This window comes from Mustela nivalis (assembly GCF_964662115.1).
Source record: "Mustela nivalis genome assembly, chromosome: 17".
Classification (NCBI taxonomy): Eukaryota; Metazoa; Chordata; class Mammalia; order Carnivora; family Mustelidae; genus Mustela; species Mustela nivalis.
This window is the reverse complement of record NC_139036.1, coordinates 16185726-16200416: the sequence shown is the minus strand read 5'-3', so window position 1 is coordinate 16200416 and position 14691 is coordinate 16185726. Positions and strand designations below refer to the sequence as shown.

At 43.8% G+C, this 14691-nt stretch overlaps 1 pseudogene across 1 annotated transcript in view; it reads left to right on the top strand.

The window, feature by feature from the left end:
* Positions 1–4118: 4118 nt before the first annotated feature.
* Positions 4119–14691, top strand: part of LOC309852188 (cAMP-dependent protein kinase type II-beta regulatory subunit-like) — a 245907-nt pseudogene continuing 235334 nt past the window's right edge. Inside the window, exon 1 of the transcript in view lies at positions 4119–4183. The product of the transcript in view is annotated as a cAMP-dependent protein kinase type II-beta regulatory subunit-like (transcript). The remainder of the gene's footprint in view (positions 4184–14691) is intronic.

Sequence of the window (14691 nt, the reverse complement as noted above, 5' to 3'; positions counted from 1 at the left end):
TAATAAATCCAATACCATCAGATTCTCCTCTCACTCTCTTTTTCCCTCACTCTTGCTCTCACTTTACTCTTCAAATTTCCTGGGTAATTACTAGTCCTTTTCGTGTCCATGGAAATATAAGAACTGGCTTCTCAATGTACACAGGCACTTCCTAGATATGAAACTGGGATGGCATTGAATCTCTAAATCAAGTTGGGGGTAAATTGAAACTTTACCATATTGATGATCAAAGCTATGAACCTGTTCTATTAACATATGTAACATATTAGCATATTTGACATCCCATTTATTTAGATCATAAATTCCCCTTAGTAATATTTTATGGTTTTCTGTGTGGAGACTTTCTGTGTAGAGACTGTATAAAGTCTTTGGAGAGATTAAGTCCTAGTTTTGGTGCTCTCATAAATACGATTTTCAACCTTTGTTCATATTTCACAGAATTCCAATGAATTTTTCTTAATTTTTAATTTCTATCTTGTGACCTTGATTAATTCACTTCCTGATTCTACTACTTTGTACATTCTTTTAGAATATCTTTCTATACAAATTTCACTCATTTTATCCAGTTGTTATACCTTTAATGTTTCCTCCATAACTTATTATACTCGCCAGGATGTCCACTTCTAAGTTTGTAGATTACTTGTTCAATTTTAGATGTTCAATATTACAAAATTTTATTTCTGCCTTGGTGAGCTTATTATGTTTCTCTTAGAAGAAGCACGTCATTATGTGTGTATGTGTGTATTGATGCAATCTAACAAATTTAATCTTTTAATTAGAGTATACAACCCATTTACATTTCATGAAATTACTGAGCCCCTAAATTTTTGTCCATTGCCTTGCATTTTTTTTGCTTTATTACTTTCTACGTCCCTTTTCAAAAATACATTTTTTTCCTTTATATCTTTAAAATGCTGATAAATGCTGTCAGCCTCCAAATCTCTGGTCACTTAAAGTACATACAAAATGAGAAAAAAGAATGTAGACTTACAAATAATGACCATTTAGCTTTTATAAATCCTTCTTTTAAAACACTAGAGAATTGACTTTCACAAAAAGAAACAAATTCAGAAGGAAGGAGTAGGATGAAAGTCATCTTCATCAACACATAAACATATTAAATACCAAAAAAACTGTAAACTCCAAAGAGATGCGAACTGTTTTTAAAAAAGATGGCAGATGACTTTAGGTAACAATAACTTTCCTGGAGATTTATGAGGTAGAGGTGGTAGAATGTTCAGTAGGCACCAAAAGCATGCAGATAACCTTGTAATGAAAGGAAGGAAGACTGAGAATCTAAACAAAAATGTTTTATTAGCAAAAAAATTTATATATATATAAAAACATGTATAAATAAATTATATATAAAATATATAAAAGTTAAAATATATAAAATAAAAATAAATAAATATAAAATTTATTTAATTTTAAATAAATATATAAATAAATTATATATATAAATATATAAATAAATATTATTATATAATATATAATATAAATATATGAATAAATGTTAAATAAATATATAATGTATTTATATAAAATATATAAAAAATTATATATACATGTATATATACATATATTATATATAATTTAATATAAATGTATATATTTTATATATATTATATAAAACTTATATAATATATATTATATATAATATAATTATATATAATATAATATATAAAACTTATATATTATATATTATATAATATATATAAAATATATAAATATAATATATAATGTATTTATATATATATACATAATATATATAATACATATATAATTTTTTTGTTAATAAAACATTTTTGTTTAGAATCTCAGTATATGTGTGTGTATGTATGTGTGTGTGTGTGTGTATATATATATATAAAATACATAAAAACTACCCCAGTCCTAAACCCCAGCACCTGGGAGCATGCCCTTATTTGGAAATAGGGTCCCTGTAGATGTAAGTAGCTAACATAAGGTCATATTTCAGTAGGTTGGGCCCCTAATCCAATAGGACTTATGTCCTGATTGTAAGGGCCTATTCAGCCAGAGCAGCCCCACCCCTGTTGAACTGCCATTTTGTTGTAAAACTTAAATGGAGTCTGCCCCCCCCAGGGGAACTTACTTAAAAACAAGTCCCAGAAACCAGTCCCAGGTAACAAAGTCCAAATACAAAGGTGAGTCAGGCCAGGTGGATGTATTCAGTCAGTGGGGGTGCATACTGTCTCCTAGCTACCAAGGAGTATGGGCCCTACCCTTTGGGCACCTTTTGGGCACCAATTCTGAACAAGGTCATAGGTTGGTTCAAATGTCTACTATGGTAAATTGTAATTCAATTGGTCACATAGCATGACTGTGCAGCTTTCTCTGTGTGTTACAATTTCATTGTCCAGCTATGTGTGGCCAGGCCCAACCACATGGCCTTTGCTCTATAAAAGTTAGTCTGGAAAGCAGAGGGGTCATCCTCTCTGTAAGGGATGGCCCCAGCCAGTCAGAATATTCAGTATAGACCCAGGAAGGATCATGAGTTAGTAGTGGGACTCCATGACCCCTAAAATAAAGGTTACTCTACAGATTCCCTAAACAAGTTGAAGAACAATTTTAGAAAGAGTCAGAATGACCTACTCATATCTCACTGCCCATGTGACAGCCAATAATAGAAGGAAGATAGCATCCTACAAAGGACTCAGTTCATCTAAAGGAAGGCAGTTTAAATGGGAAGAAGGAACAGACGGGAAAAAGAAAACATGACTAGCAAGGTAGTAGACTTCAACTTAAACATTTCAACAATTACCTTAAAAATTAGCTATTAATATTATATTTAAATAAAAGACCTAGATATGTCAGTGAAAAATAAATTTTAAATAGAAGGATGAAGAGAATAATATAGATTTTGTAAAAAGAAAAATTATGAAAAGGGCTATACCGTACACATACTAATCCTAAAAGGTGGAATTTAATAGTTCTTGACAATAGACAATAGAAAGACAACAAATATAATGAACAGAGAAAGAAGACAATTCAGAACAACAAAGGATCCATTTAGAAAGACATGGCCATCATAAAGGTGTCTGCATCCGATTAGAAAGCTTCAAAATCCATGAAGCAAAAACATCCTGAAAAAAAAATAAGAAAGAAATGGACAAATCCACAATTCAGTTGGGAGAATTCAACACTCATCTGCCAATAATTCATAGAACAAGAAGATAGAAAAATGCGAAGTAAATAGACCTAAAAATCCATTCAACCTACTTGACCTGTTTGGCACTGGAACACAAAGGCCAACAAATGCAGAATACCCAAGGACCAGGAAATACTCATTGAGATCAACCACATTCAAGCCCATAAAATAAGTCTCAAGAAATTTTCTTTAAAAGATTTTATTTATTTATTTGTGAGAGAATGAGTGAGAGAGAGCATGAGAGAGGAGAAGGTCAGAGGGAGAAGAGGACTCCCCAAGAAGCTGGGAGCCAACACCGGAGGAGATCCTGGAAGTAAGGGATCTTGACCTGAGGGGAAGGCAGTCGCCCAACCAACTGAGCCTCGAAGGCGACCCTCTCCAGAAATTTTTTTTAAAAAACATCTTAGGGGCACCTGGGCGGCACAATCAATGAAGTGCCCAACTCCTGGTTCTGGCTCAGGTCGTGATCACAGGCTCTTGCAATTGAACCCTGAGGCAAGCTCTGGGCTCAGGGCAGAGTCCACTAAAACTCTCTCTTTGCCCTACCCTTCCCGCCTCCCCCACTCACGTGTGCTCTTTCCCTAAAACAAAACAAAACAAAACAAAATCCTTAACAAAAATGAACAATGGTGGAAAGTGGGAGGGGTGGGGAGAGAAGTGGCCCTGGGGCAAGCGGGAGGAGCCCGCGATGCTGCCCGCCCGCCCTCCCGGGCCGTGCTCCCTCAGCCACCGCCGCTGCCCCCGCAGGGAGCAGCAGAGCGCCGGGAGCCCCAGCGCGTGCCAGCCCCAGCGCTTGCCAGCCAGGCCACCTGGGCCCAGAACGCTGCGCTAGCATAGAGTAACTCCTCCAGCGCCGTCGGAGCGCGCTCGCTTGGGGTCCGCGGGGCCTCAGGCCGGTCCAGGGAGGCAACGAGGGCAGTGCCCTGGGGCCCCAGGCGAGGCAGGCAGGATGTGCGTGGAGATCCCCGCGGGACTGACGGAGCTGCTGCAGGGCTTCACCATGGAGGTGGCGAGGCACCAACCTGCGCACCTGCTGGAGTTCCCGCTGTTGCACTTCCGTGGCCTGCAGCAGGAGCACGAGGGCAAAAGCGGCCCGTCCGACTGCACGTCCAGTAAGGGGGTCAACTTCTCAGAGGAGCCAGGACGGCGGGAAATTTAGTTTGCTGTTGACAAGGAGGATTTTACCAAACCGCTCATACCTAATCTTAAGAAAGTCAGAATTGTAGGTGCCACCATTCCACCTCTCAGGCCTTGGCGCCTTGGAAAAAAAGTTGAGGGAGGGAGCTGAAGACAGTGGTTGGGACAAGGAAGGCTAATTTCACTAGGAGGGCCCCAGCGGCCCCTCTCCCCCGCTGACCGCCAGGGGGCGTGCCGAAGGCTGCTCACCCTGGTGGTGGTTAACTTGGGGCGGGGCTTGGGTGACAACCATAGGTTGGGAGCACGAGGAGGAGAAAGCGAGGAGGAGAGAGCTGCGGCCGCTGGAGGCTGGGGAGGTAACGCAGGGGTCTAGGTGATGGGAGGGCTGGGCCTTTGAGGCCCTCTGTGACCTGGGGGCGGGGGTCCTGGTGTGGAAAGGCCTGGTGCCCCACCTGGGAAGGGGTCCCGGCAGCCTCAGAGAGACCTAAGCTGAAGGAAGGAGCAGCACCTTGGCGTTGTGTCCCCCTCTCCTCCCCCACAGACCCCCCACACTTTCTTCCCCTCCCTTGGGCCCCCGCATCAAGGTGTACTGGCAAAGTTTGCAGTTGGAGCAGGCCCCCTACTCAAGGCCACGGGTTTGAAATCTTAGCAATGCTTTTTCCACCTGGAGGAACTGAGCATTAGAGGGGTCTGCCTCTTTCCAGTGGTGTGAACCCATTAAGTCATTCAACTCCCAGAGCCTCAAACTCCAGTTTGTCGGAAGAAATGAATGAGAGACTATGTTAGAAGGCTGTTAAACTTTGTAAACGATTGCTGCCTTTCTCAAGCCTTCTGTGGCAGCTGCACTGAACATTTTACATAGGTCATCTCAACCCCAGAATTTAGGGTTCTGACTTTTATCCTGCCTATGAGCAAATATGCACTCTGAGGGTACAGCGACTTGCCCAAGGTCTCAAAGCAAAGTGAGTGGTGGAACCAGGATTGGGTGCTAGGAGAGGCCGCTTGCAAAGCCCACGCTTTTAACCACTAAGCCGCTGCATCTGTCCTTATTTACATTATGAGAATTGTTGTTAATGCCTGGGTTATCATTTTGCTTGCCTGTGGGAATATGGATATATACAAAGTGAGTTTCAGGGCTCTAAAACTATTCCTGGAAACATGAGAGGCCCTGGCATCAATATGCATCCGATTAGGTACAGGCTTTCCCAGAATGAAATTCTTTTTATTCCTGTGGAAAGGAACCAGAGCTGGTATTGTACAGTTCATTGATAGGTTCATGCACTAGGAAATTAAAATGGGAAACAAAGTGAACTGCTGATGGTTATGGTCAATATTTCTCTAAAGGAAACTCCACAAAGAAGAATGTTAGGTGCAGGGGAGTACCCCCTAGAAGAAGCAGAAAAGGATGAAGAAACAGAAGTGGAAGAAGAGTATAATCAATATGATAGAGAGGTGGAAAGTATGCAACAGGAATTGAAAGAAGATGACATATTAGTACAGAGAAAGGCTCAGCAGGAGAGGGAGCAGGAGGAGAAGAAAGAGGAAGGAGAAGAGGAGGAGGGAATGGAGGAGAAGGGGGAGGAGGTGGAGGAAGGGGAAAAGGAGGTTGGAGAGGAGGGGGAGGAAGGGGAAAAGGAGGTGGGAGACTGAGAAAGGGAGGAGGGGGACAAAGGGGAAAAGGAGGTGTCAGATGAAGAAAGGGAGGAGGAAGAAGAGGAAGAGGAGGAGGAAGAAGAAGGGGAGGAAGGGGATAGAGGGGAAGAGGAAGGAAGAGAGGAGGAAGAGGAAAAGGAAGAGGGGAAGGAGGAGCAGAGGAGGAAGAGGAGGAGGGAAGAGTTGAGCAGGAAGGGGAGGAGTAGTGGAGAAAGGGAGGAGAGAGGAATAGAGGAAGGAGGGAGGAGTTCTGGAGGAAGGGGAGGAGGAGGAAGGAGAGGAGGGAGGAGTAGAAGAAAAAGGGGAGGAGGTGGAGGAGAAAGAGGAGTCAGGATAGGAGGGGAGAGGAGTAGAGAAGAAAGGAGAAGAGGGGGAGGAAGAGGATGAATGGGAGAAAGAGGAAAGAGTGGAAGAGAAAGGGGAGGAGGAAGAAGGGGAGAAAAGGAAAGAGGAAGAAGAGGAGGAGGAGGAAGAGGGGGAAGAATATGGCCAAGAGGAGGAGGCTGTCAGAGAAGAAACAGAGGAAAAGGCTGGAGAAGCACAGGGGGAGGCGGCTGCCATTCAGGAAGAAACCACAGTGAAGCCTCAAGAAATCACCAAGTCCATGACCAGTTTGGAGATACTTACACTGACTGGTTCCCAGTCAGTCATATCAGGAACTTCCCTAGTAAGTAGTAATTTTAAGTCATTCATCTATCCTTTCTTTCTTTCATTTATTCATTCATTCAGAATCATGGAATGCTTATCATTTTCCAAGATATGGGGAAAATACAAATAAGATACAGTCCATTCTCTTAAGGAGTTCTAGGTTGTATAGGGAGGCAGACTGATACCTGAATACCATAAAACAATATCCTAAGTGCAGTGATTGAGTGATGCATGGGAGATATTTAAAAAACAAAAATCAAGGACACTTAGCCAAGGTAGGAGGATGGTCAGGGAAGGCCTCCTGGAGAAGGTGTGCAGGGGAGCTGACAGAAAGAGTTCCTGGGGGTTAGTTGGAATGCACTTGTCTTAGAACAGAGTCAGCGTGATCATAGTAATGTAGGCTCTCTCCCTGCGAAGGAGAACTCAGCTGTGACTCGCCCATCCTTGGAGATGGCCAATGCCACTTAGAAGAATAGTTTTGCTGTGTGGTTTTGCTCATAGGCCAAGAATAAACCTGGCACATGCATGATTCATATTATTTAAGTACAAAATGTCCCAGGCTCCTTTTTATTTTTTTAAATTATTATTATTTGTTAAGATTTTACTTATTTATTTGACAGAGAGTGTGAGAGAGAGCACAAGCAGGGGGAGAGCAGGAGAGGGAGAAGCAGACACCCCACTGAGGAGGAAACCCAATGTGGGGCTCCATCCTAGACCCCAGGATCATGACGTGAGCCAAAAGCAAACACTTAACCAATTGAGCTCCCTAGGTGCCCCCCAGGTAACTTTTTGAAACAGTTCATAGTTCCAGTGTGAGAGGAACACTAAGGCTGGCTGAGTAGGAACAGAAGGAAAAGTAAAGGTGGGAATGAAGCAGCTATACACTGTATTTGGAATCACAATCTTCTTTTATTTCTTTTTTAAGAGAACCCTTGGCAAGTGAAAGGATGCGTTAGAATCAGAGCATTTGGAAAGAAATGAGCGTTTAAGAGACTTTTTTTTTTTTTTTTTTTTTTTAGTATATGTGCTGCCAAAGCAAGCACGAGCCTTTAAGAGACTTGAGCTCAAAAGGAAAATTTCTTGATTTGGATCAAAGCGGTTCTGAGGAACAAGAGATTAGTTTCCCTGAAACACAGCCCCCAAGTAAGCTTGGGGAGAAAATTGACCAGATTCCTCAGGATGAACTGGGACGAGAAGGAGAGAGGAAAAAAGATGATCAGACTTAAGAATTCCAGTCCAAAGCAGAGATCACGGAGAAATCACTGGTGTCTACCAGCGAGGACATATTGTTTTGAAAGGATGACTGTGCCAACGTGTATCCTTTGGTGAGGGAGTGTAACATGGTTTTTAGTGTCCTCTAGTGCTTTAAAAGCATTGTGAAATAAGAGGATTTTAAGCATGTGGAAGAAAAAATACCACCAGAAATATCCTTTTGAACTAATAATAGACTCGTATGTTTTAAAGTTCAGTTCAGCGCTCTGGCGAGACATGTGTGACAGGAGTGCTGCCTCTGAGCCTGACATCTGGGTCTGACAGTGTTGCTCCCCAGTCAGGAAATTCTGGACATAGTTTGTCTGTTACATAGGGTGCCCTTTCTTGTGGGAGACTCAAGGACAATCTCTCCCTCTCCTCCCATTCCTCTTCTCACTTCCTCCTCCTGCTCCTCCATTCCTTTCCCCTTTCCCTCCTCTCCTCCCCTCTTCTGCCTTAGATGGCTTGATACCTCTTCACAAGCTCCTAAAAACATTACAGGCTCATAAAACTGCACATTTGGAGAGGGACCAGAAAGCAAAAGGTATGGAAAAAGTGAAAAACACTGAGAAAGGCACCAGGGGGTCGACTGACATCTGCCTTTCCCCCCACAAATATTACTATTTACCAAGAGAAGGAAGAGGAGGAGAGTTTTTCCCTTCCTCCTCCATGTGCCACTGAAAATTGCTTCCTAGGATTCACCTCTCTTTTTCCCTGTAGATTCTGCCTTTGGAAGATTTGTAAGCGATCGGATGCATGTAAAGTGTTTAATGTAGTTCCTGACACATAGTGAGCACTGGATGGGTGTGCACATCTAGATGGTAGTGGTGGTGTTGGCAAGGATGGTAGTGATGATAAGTATGATGGCAAACACCTAGTGGGAGATGCAGACAAATGACAGCCTCGTTTCTGTAGACTGGGTTTACTTTGAACAGTGGAGTTTGAGGTCAAAACATGGGCTTGTCCAGTCTGAAAGATAGAACAAGTTTCAGAGCCCATGAAGACTTTTGGCTTGGTTAGCCAGCTAGCACGACATCCAGAGATATCGTTAATGAGAGCAAGTGTCCTGCATGCCAGGGGTTTGGGTCCCCTGTTAGACGTGGGGCCAGGGGTTTGGGTCCCCTGTTAGACGTGGGCTCACTGCAGAACTCAACTCTTCTAGATCACCTCCCTTGCAAATTTGTTTAGCCCCTGAGGACATCTTCTTTCTGTTCCCGTTCCTGTATTGGTTTTCTCTCTCTCTCTCTCTTTTTAATTTTATTTGATAGAGAGAGATCACAAATAAGCAAAGTGGCAGGCAGGGAGAGAGGGGGAAGCAGGCTCCCTGCTGAGCAGAGAGCCCAATGTGGGGCTTGATCCTAAGACAATGGCATCATGACGTGAGCCAAAGGCAGAGGCTTAACTCACTGACCCACCCAGGTGCCCCCACCTTTTTTCTTGGTGTTAAAATTAATAGGTGCTCTTAAAAAAAAAAAAAATCAAAGTAGAGGCACCTGGGTGGCTCAGCTGGTTAAGCGTCTGAATCTTGATTTCAGCTGGGGTTGTGATTGTGATCTCAGCATTGTGAGCTCGATCCCCACATGGGGCTCTGCATTGGGCATGGAGCACATGGGGCTCTGCACTGGGCATGGAGCCTGCTTGGGATTCTCTCTGCTTCTCTCCCTCTGGCCCTCCCCCCTCTAAAAATAAATAAGTTAAAATTAAAAACAAAATTAAAATTTAGGTAGATTCCTCCTCTCACACAGACTATGCCAAATCCATTTCCTGGAAGTGACTACTATTCCAGTTTGGTATAACTGTATACCTTTCCAGACCTTTTCCTGGGCATCTACGGATACATCTGTGTGTGCACACACACACACACACCACACACGCTAGGTTTTATTTTCTTTACCAGTCAGATCTTCTGCATGACCACTTAGTATGTTTCAGAGGGTTTGCTGTATCAGGGAGTATAGAACCACTTTCTCATTTTAAATTCAACCGGTGCCCGGTTATGGATGGCCGTTTTCATTACTTCTGATTTGTTCTCACCAAAGGGGCTTCAACAGTGTGTTCCTGCCTCTCTCTCTGCCTGCAGCATCCCCCTTTTCCTTTGGGGTCCCCTGCCTTACCCCAGAGGCCTGGTATAATTCAGAGTGCTTCTGGTAAGTAGGCATAACCGTGGATACCAACTTTCACCAAGAAAATAAGGTGTTATGTATCGGTGCCCGAGCGGCTTGTAGTGCATGCGCGGTGATGCTTCTGGGCTCCGCCGTGCCCGCTGGTTGCCTCGGCCGCCGCTGCCTCAAGCCCTCGCCGCCGCCAGGTGGCCACGGTGTGGAGCTGCTCCGGCTGGGCCCGCGGGGCCCCCCGGCGGGCAACACTTTTTCGGTGCCCGAAAGTAAACACGCCATTAAGATGGCGGCTGGATGCGAGCCAGTAGGCGGAACTTAGGATTTTGTATCTATGTGGCTGCGAGTGATTGGTTGTGCAACCTTGGTATATATAGACATGCATGGACGGGGGAGAGGGAGATCCCAACAGCTACGCAGAAATAAAGCTTGCTTCGCTGAGGTCTCCTGGTCGTTCTTGCTGGCGAGAGCGACAGTCATGCATTTATGAGAAGGACTCTTTGATGATTGTCAAGTGCAGTGAAATCTGCTTTGGATCATAGCGTTTTGTGTTCACGTTTGGAAGGTTGCTGTAAGAGCTGGCTAGCTCCATGACCATTCACCACATCAGCTGATAGCACGTGCGTTCAATGAGTGTGAGCGCTGCTGGAGCAAGGAGATCCTGTTAATACTGAGTCAGTTGCTAAAAGTCTCTAATCACTTAGCCATCACTTTAGACACTACCACATTCAATTAATTGGCCTCGGTTAATTTTTTAAATGGAATGTTTTTATTTTAAGTAATCTCTACACCCAGCATGGGGCTGGAACACTCCGAGATCAAGAGGCATAGGCTTTACTGACTGAGCCAGCCACATGCCCTGAAAAGGACTATTTTTTGGAGCAGTTTAGATTGATAGCAAATGAAATGAAAAGTACAGAGTTCCCATATACTCCCTTGTGCCCCCCACCAGGTTTCCCTTTTGTTAATATCTTCATTAGTGGGGGATATTTGTTAGAGGTGATGAGCCCATGTTGACTGTTATTATTAACTAATGTCCATATTTTACTTTAGGGTTAACAATTGGTGGTGTGACATTCTCTGGGCTTTGACTAAGGTCTGATGAGGTATATCCACCATTGTAGTGTCCTAAAGACTTGTGTCTTTGCCTTCAAGTGCCTCATGCCCCACTCTCCATCCCTGCCTTTACCCCCTTGCTCCCCAGCCACCATTTTTTTTCCCCTGTCTTCATAGTTTTGCTTTTCCAGGATAGCATGTAGTTGGAATCATACAATGTGAAGGGGTTTTTTAAAAGATTTTATTTATTTTGTGGAGAGCCATGCAGCAGAAGCAAGGAATCACGTACTAAACGAGGCCTGAGGAGCGAGGAATGTAAAAGATTAACTCAAGAAATGCAGGGAGTCTCGTACCAGGCACCAGGCAAGGCCTGAGGAGTGAGGGCTGTGTAAGATTAACCCTAGGAATGTGAGTGCATTCATGGGTGACGTTTGATCGATACCAGGAGTCAAAGGAGAGGCACACATTCTGGAGAGATATGGAAACCTATGGAGTCACGTAGGTGCTCACGAGCATGCCGCATGCACTCAGATAATGTCATAGGTAGCCCTTCTGATTGGTAGTTATGTTAGTCGTGGTGTACTCTTATTGGATATAGTTTGTACTCGGTGGGTATATACTGGGGGTCTTAGACTAGTGCAGGGGCCCCGGCGTGATTATCAATAAAGAAGCTTGCCACTCACCTCGTCTGCGGGTCGTTCTTGTGGGCCGAGAGCGACATATTTATTTGTCAGGGAGAGAGAGCAAGAGAAAACATGTGTCGGGGGAGGGGCAGAGAGAGAGAGAGAGAAGCAGACATCTGGCTGAGCAGGAGGCCCAATGAAAGGCTTGATCCTAGGACTCTGAGATCATGACCTGAGCCAAAGGGAGACACTTAACCAACTGAGCCACCCAGGTGTCCCCACTGTGAAGTCTCCTTAGGTTGGCTCCTTTCACTTCGTAAAATGCATTTAAGATTTCTCCATGTCTTTTCCTGGCTTGCTAGTTCATTTCATTTTATTTCTGAATAATACTCTTTGTGTGAATCCGCAGTTTTATAAACTGTTTTAATCACATCCATGATTTTTATAAAAGACTTTGCACACAAAAAATATGCATAAGTAAACTACTATTGAATTAAAAGTAGTAGTCATTTATAATACCTCTAATTTTTCATTTCAGAAAAATTTTTATCTTGGATTTATTCCTGGGAATATGGATTTTTTAAAAGATTTTCTTTATTAATTTGACAGACAGAGATCACAAGTATGCAGAGAGGCAGGCAGAGAGAGAGGAAGGGAACCAGGCTCCCCACTGAGCAGAGAGCCTGATGTGGGGCTTGATCCCAGGACCCTGGGATCATGACCTGAGCCAAAGGCAGAGGCTTTAACCCACTGAGCCACCCAGGCATCCTGGGTGGTGAATATGGAATTTTTAATCATGCTTAGGGAATTTTGTCTCTTTGTGCTTTATTCTTCCAGGGACCAAATACAAATATTCCCAGCTGAATAATTGCCTTTCTTATGAAGTTCCTTAGTGACTATACTGTAACTTCCCCCTTCCATACATTTTCATGAAGTAAATTGAATTTCACAATATTACGTGCTCACTATGTGTCAGGTACTGAACAGTCTAGGTTCTGGGGATTCAGAGGATAGGACATTCTTTCTGTTTACTGTTGACTTTCTTTTCTTTTTAAAGCAAGGTATAATTCACATACCATTAAATTTACCTTCTTAAAATTTAAAACTGTGGTAAAATACACATAAAGTAAAATTTATCATCTTTTTAAAAAAAAGACTTTATTTGTTTATTTATTTGATTGACAGAGAGAGACACAGTGAGAGAGGGAACACAAGCAAGGGGAGTGGGAGAGGGAGAAGCAGGCTTCCTGAGGAGCAGGGAGCCTGGCAGGGGCTCTATCCCAGGATCCTGGTATCATGACCTGAGCCAAAGGAAGACAGCCAATGAATGAGCCATCCAGGTGCCCCTCATCTTTCTTTTAAATATTTATTTATTTATTTATTTGAAAGAGAGGGGGGGTGGGGAAGGGCAGAGGAGAGTGTTAAGCAGACTATTCCTGGAGCCCGATGTTGGGCTGGATGCCACAACCCTGAGATCATGACCTGAGCCAAAGCCAAGTGTCAGTTGCTGATCCAACTGTGCCACCCAGGCAACCTTAAAATTTACCATCTTCACCATTTTGAAGTGTACAGCATTATAGTAGGTACATTCACACTGTGGTGTAACCAAATCCTGGAACTCATCTCATGAAACGTAAACTCCCTACCCATTGAACAATTTCCCATTCCCCAGCCCTGCCCCTGGCAACCACCATTCCACTTTCTGTGTCTATGGATCTGACTCCTCTTGGGACCATGTCCATGGAATCCTACCGTATTTGTCTTTTTGTGACTGGTGGATTTCACTTACGTGATGTCCCCAAGGCCCACCCATGTCATAGAGCATTGAATCTCTTTCCTGTGGAAGTCTGAACAACACTCACATGTTGTTCATCCCTTCATCCGTCATGGGACACTTGGCTTCCTTTTACCTTCTGGTTTCTGTGAAGTATGCTGCTCTAAACATGGGCATGTGAATGTCTCTTTGAGACCCTGCTTCCAGTTCTTTGAGCTAGGTATCCAGAAGTGCCATTGCTGCATGATACGCTAATTCTGCTTTCAGTGTTTGGAGAGCCCTCCTTGGGGTTTTCCACAGCAGCTGCACGATTTCACATTCCCACCATGAGTGCCCAGTGGTTCCAATTTCTCCACATTCTCATAAAATTGACCCTTTGAAAGTGTATCATCCATTGCTTTTTAGCATGTTCACATGGTTGTGCAGCTGTCACCACTGTCTAATTCCAGAACGTTTTCATCCCCCCACAAAAGAAATCCATATCCTCTAGGCATCACTCCCTGACCAACTTCCCCAGGACCCCAGCAGCCACTGGGCTCCTCTCCATATCTATGGATCGGACTGACCCTGCACAGTGTGTCACCCCTTTCACTCAGCATCATGGATTCAAGGGTCCTCCACACCCTAGCATGCCATTGAGGACGTTTTTGAAGTGATTTCCCTCACTTTGGACTGATGATGTGAAATCCTTCCCCTCCAGAGCCTGTGCCAGGGGAGCCTGGCATCACAGTTCTGGGCTCAGCACACTCAATGTCTTGTTGGTCTTGCCTTTGTCTTCCAGACCATGACTTGGTCTTTCCAATGGAACAGTTTTCTTCCTGTTTACTACATTCGAGATGAAAACGAGTGAGTTCTTCTGTATGTCTGTGCTCACACTGTGGTCATCTACGATATCTTCAAGAATAAGCACCATCTCCAGGTATGCAAGTTTTCATTGTCGCTTTTTAAAATTTTATTGTTTTTATTTGAGAGAGCAAATGAGAGAGAGCATGAGGGAGAAACAGACTCCCCTGCTGAGCAGGGAGCCTGATGTGGGGCTTGATCCCAGGACCCTGAAATCAAAGCCTTAGCTGAAGGCAGATGCTTAACTGACTGAGCTGCCCAGGAACCCCCAGACATATATTTTAATAAGGACCTTCCTTAAGTCAATGCCTAGGTCAAAAACATCACAGAGGGTTTCCCAAAAGCCTAGTCTGTACTCAGGGATCCATGACATGTAGGTGCAGAATTTGCTCTCTAGATGTCCAGAAACACACACAAGCCCAG